Source organism: Corvus kubaryi, unplaced genomic scaffold (genome assembly GCF_017639235.1).
Source record: "Corvus kubaryi isolate FWS band 111438036 unplaced genomic scaffold, C.kubaryi_AGA036_p1.0 37387, whole genome shotgun sequence".
Classification (NCBI taxonomy): domain Eukaryota; kingdom Metazoa; phylum Chordata; class Aves; order Passeriformes; family Corvidae; genus Corvus; species Corvus kubaryi.
In genome coordinates this window covers 3553583-3558270 of record NW_024581129.1, presented here as the reverse complement: position 1 = coordinate 3558270, position 4688 = coordinate 3553583, and the positions used below count along the sequence as shown (strand labels likewise).

The following is a 4688-nucleotide window of genomic DNA, read 5'->3' as shown; positions in this document are numbered from 1 at the left end:
CGCGGGAAGCGGCGGCGGGCGGGCGGGCCGGGGACGGGGGCGTTGGGGGGGGGGGCGGTTGGCAACGGCTGGGGCGGGCTGAGCCCCGCGCTCCGGGGGCGGGCGGGGGAGCGCGGCCTGGCCCTGCGCGACGGGGAGAGCCGTGGCGGGGGTTACCTGGTGCCGGTGCAGCGAGGGAAAGGCAGAGCCAGCAGCGGCGGCGGCGGTGGCGGCGGCTGAGATTGTCCGGGCCCCGCCCGCTTTGCCGAGGCCGCCGGGAGCCCCCGCCCCGCCCGCGCGGCGCGTGCCGGCAGCGCCCCCTCAGCGCCCGCCCCGCGTGGCCCCTCACACACGGACACGGGGCTCCGGCTCCTCCTCCTCCGCCTCCTCCTCCTCGGGCCCCGCTCGGGGTTTGCCCCCGCCAGCGGCAGCAGCCCGGCCGCCTCCTGCCTCGCCTTCCCGCTCCGCAAAATGGAGCTGTGGGAGCCTCTGGAACGAGCAGTAGAGAGGCGAGGAGACTTAACTCAGATTTTCACTCCGGCCTCTATTGCTTGACTCACTGACTTTCCCTCCCAGTGTTTCCTCTGTTTCCTTCCTACCCGGCCTTTTGGGGATTTTCTTTCCCTTTGATTCGCCGTCCTCCGCTAAGACTTTGGCTCTGGCACAGCGCGCCCGGCCCCTCGGTGGGGCTGAAGCGCTTCGGCTCCGTGCGGTGCCCAGCCGAGTCTCGCCAATGCCAACATCGGGCTACACAAACCTCCGGACAGCCACACACGGAAAAGAAATCGAAGAATGGCTTGGGTTGGAGCTGACCTTTAAGCCTATCTAGTTCCAACTCCCCTGCAATGAGCAGGACACCTCCCGCTACACCAGGTTCCTCCAAGCCCTGTCCAGCCTGGCCTTGAACACTTCCAGGAATGGGACTGGCTCTTGGCAGAGAGGAAACAAGCCCCATTGTTCAAACACTTGGGAAACGTATGCAAATACATTCAATGTGAAGCCTGTGCCCGAGTGACGTTTTGTTAAGCCCTCAGTCTCCCCGAGTCCACAGTTCTCTTGCGGTCCCAGCTGTAGGCAGGGACTGTGCAATGTCAGAATAGAATAGGGAATGTGTCACTTGGGAAAGGCTAACCGGGGCATAAATTGTTATTTACTTGTGTGTGCAAGAGAAATGACTCAGCTTGCTAATAAAATGTGTGATTATCAAATAATCCAAGTGTTTGGATACAAAATGAGAGAAGGCAGCTAATCCTTAAGAAACAGAAAATGAAAGATAAACACATTCACTTAAGGTATTAGCTGATATTGATGTAGCACTGATTTTGGGCAGTTACTGTTTCTTTTAGAAGTGCTTTGCTCCATCTGTGCGACAGTTTTAAGATGCTGCAGCCAAAGTTGAGCTGACCCCAGTGACACTTGGAAGCCAGTGCCTGGTTTGGTCAGATGTGCAGCCCCGCACCAGTCGCCTCCTCCCTGCATATGGCTGAGTATTTTGCAGAATCAGTTTTCTGGCCACTCCTCCTCTTTCTGTACTTACTCCACACCTGTTTTCCTGTCTTAAGAATAGATAATATTTAAAGGCTTAAGATACTCAGGGCAAAATCACCTCTTAGTTTAAATCCCCCTGAAATTCGAAATTCCTTGGTGGTGTGAGGCCAGGCCCTCTCAGAGATGTTTCCCACCCTATTCCCCTGGAGCCCAGGGCAGGCAGCACTCAGCTCTGGCAGGACAAGGCGTGTTGCTCCATTCTCCCAGGGTGCTGCTCCAGCTTCCTGGGCTGCTCTGACTTGTCCCAAGCAGTTGTTTTTCCATCACAACCAGGCCAAGAGGCTGGATGGAGGATGATGGCTAAAGCTCAGTTTTCCCTCCACTCCTCAGCTATGAGAAGCAATAGAGCTTTTTGTAAGTTTCCAGGGTTTAAGGGAAACTTGGTCAGATGTCCCAGTTTTGTTAAAAGAAGCTGGTACATACAGGGAGTTAATTTTTTCACATTTCAGAAGAAACTGCTCTGAGGCAAACAAAAATTCTTTCAAGATTTCTCAGCATCTAACAAGTTCTGAATGTAAAGTGGGCTGACAATTTTATTGGCTAAGCTGAAGTGTATAGAAAAAGGGTCAGTAAGAATAAAAATCGATTATATTAAAAATGTTCCAGTTTTAACATTGTGAAGGGCAGTTAAGAATTTAAAGGAAACAAGCTTTCTGTACTGACACCAGGTATGGGAAACTGCAATACAAGATCAAACCAATCCAAGGACCACATTTCCCTAATTCTCCCTTCCCCTTCCCTTTCCCTTCCCTCTGTGATTCCCACATTGTTGCTCCCTTTCCTCTGTGATTCCCATTCCCAGTGCACTCCAGCAGTCACACCTAGCAAACCTGTTCTGCTCCACGTTCTGGTCCTTGCTATCAAAAGGGGCAAATCCCCACAGTGATTGAAGGTACAGACTCAGTGTGGCAGAAACCAGTGCAGCGAGGTGTTTCTGACTGGCACTACTGGGCATGGCATGCTGCTGCACAGGGTGGGAGTGGTGACCTTTTGTGTCCATGGCTGGGGAGATCCTCATATATATGTAGTAATATCAAAATCACCTAAAATATCTGGAAATCTGATTTCTTGCTCATTAAAGAAAAGGTTTCTCGCCATCTGCAATCCTTTGTGATTAAGCTCACCTGGGCCCTTTTCCTACACCTGTCAGCCAAAAGCAGTGGGTGCTCCATCCAGAGCAATTGGGTTATCAGGTAAAGGGGGATGCAGAGCACTTCAGATCAGTTTTGCCACTAGATCTCTGTGGTCCTGACTTACAGGGGATTTCAGACATTAACAAGAAAAGCCGATTACAGCCAAGGCAGGCCGGCAGAGCAGCCGTTCTCCTCACAGCTCTCATCTGCTGCTTCAGCTCAGCTCCTGCTTCTCTGGGGGATTGATCCCGGTAAATGGACACAAGCTTGTTAAGTGCATTTTTTGTTGATCCTTCAGCTGCCTAATAATGAAGATTTTGTCTTTTATTTTTCTTTCTCTCTTTTTAAAACATGGTTAGAGCTCCACATGAAGGGCTGAGACACAGAGCAGTCCATGATGTATCCAGCAGGATCAGCTCTGATCCACTCTTCCTGCCAACACCTTCCTGCTCACTTTCCCATGCAGGCATCCTAACACAGATTCTGCAAATGAAACAGAAACTTGGCTGCTCTCAAGCCAGCAGTTGGCTTTCCCAAGCCGAGGTGTTACTTTATATTTGGGGCAGTGCTCTGGTGTGTTTGTGTGGTGCAGACAAGGGGCTTCTCCCAAGCAAGATAAAGCCTGTGCAACAGCCCATCAGAACTCCAACCTCTACATATAGAACTATTACAGTATAATTTATTTATAATAAATAAATAACTTCTACCATACTCACATAAATACCTATCATGGTTTTACTGTACAATAACTGCATAATTTTATCATAGTACTATGTAGTAAAACTGTACTATGGACTATACTTGTTCTTTCTGGTGACTCCTGGTTTTAACTTATTATATACCTTAAATAGCTAAATTTCTCTATGTAGAGATTAGATTAGATTAGAGCAGAGCTGTGATATGTTATTAGAGCCTATAATAACTTTGCAGTTATAGCTGGAGGTCAGTCCCTGGGCACAGGCTGCTGACACAAGCAGAGAGGTGCATTAGTGCACCTTCCCCGTGGGCTCACATGACCCTGCAGGGCCAGACACCTGCAGAGTGTCTGCAATCTGCCAGAGCATTCCTGTGGAAATCTGCACATTGCCTGTATGGACCCACACGGATGAGAAGCGGATGGATCTGGAACATACTTAACCACCAGCCTCTCCTAAAAATGCTCTCTGATGTAGACCTCATCTCAGAGTTTAGGTATCTCATTTGTCAGTGCCCTGTCAATGTCTAATTAATTGAATCTCTTTAAGGTAGTTAACAAATATGTAAAAGAGTTGATATTCAGTTAGACAAACACATGTACTTACCTAAAAACATTTGTTCTGCTGAGAATCCGAGTCCCAGGATCTTCCACAACAGGTCTTCCGGCTTACAAAGACGAAGACAGAGGCACAACTGCTTGTCACAGGAAGGGCAGGGCTAAAGGCTGCTTATCTAAAGTGCCTGAAAGCCTGAAAGCTCGAGATAACAGCTCTGCCCCCCAAAATTGTCCTTGCTTAAACGTTACGTAATGCATATGGTGCCAGTGACATTCCATAATGAGCACTAACTAAATCTAGAAAACATAAGAGCTGATCTGGCCGAACAGGGAAAAAGCCCAAAACATTTTAATTGCGTTCATACTGATCCACTAAAAGTTTGAAGCTGGAAAGTTGAGTCTCAAAGAAAATTACTTTAAAATCCAGACTCATACACCATCCACAGGAGACTCAATAACAGTACATTTTTGTAAAGGGATTTAAGAAATTTGGGTTATATAAATTGAAGTATGGTAAACTACAAGCAAGGTTAGCACATTGTCAAGTCCTGCATTCAGAAGACCTTCTAATAAAAGGACATAGTGGCAGATCCCCAGTTTGTCACGAAAACAACATCAAGCTGGTGTTTAGCATGTCTCCAGTAGGACTATTAGAATATTCATTTCAACAAGCTCTCCTGGCTCTGAAGAAAAGATGGTTTGTTGGATGATGTGGAGATTTTTCTTTGTGAGGCATCCCACAACAGACTGCTCTGAAAGATAACAAAATGCTTAAC

The 4688-nt window shown here is 48.4% G+C and overlaps 1 protein-coding gene across 3 annotated transcripts in view; it reads right to left on the bottom strand.

The window, feature by feature from the left end:
* SUN1 (Sad1 and UNC84 domain containing 1) overlaps nucleotides 1-4035 on the bottom strand; it is a 33999-nt gene extending 29964 nt beyond the window's left edge. The window contains exon 1 of one of the 3 annotated variants that reach the window (XM_042037146.1): nucleotides 3962-4035. The gene's annotated coding sequence lies outside the window, so the exon portion shown is untranslated. Of the gene's footprint in view, nucleotides 1-156; nucleotides 245-3961 lie in introns of those variants that run through there. The other 2 variants (XM_042037154.1, XM_042037147.1) reach the window with 2 other exon arrangements.
* Nucleotides 4036-4688: the final 653 nt, after the last annotated feature.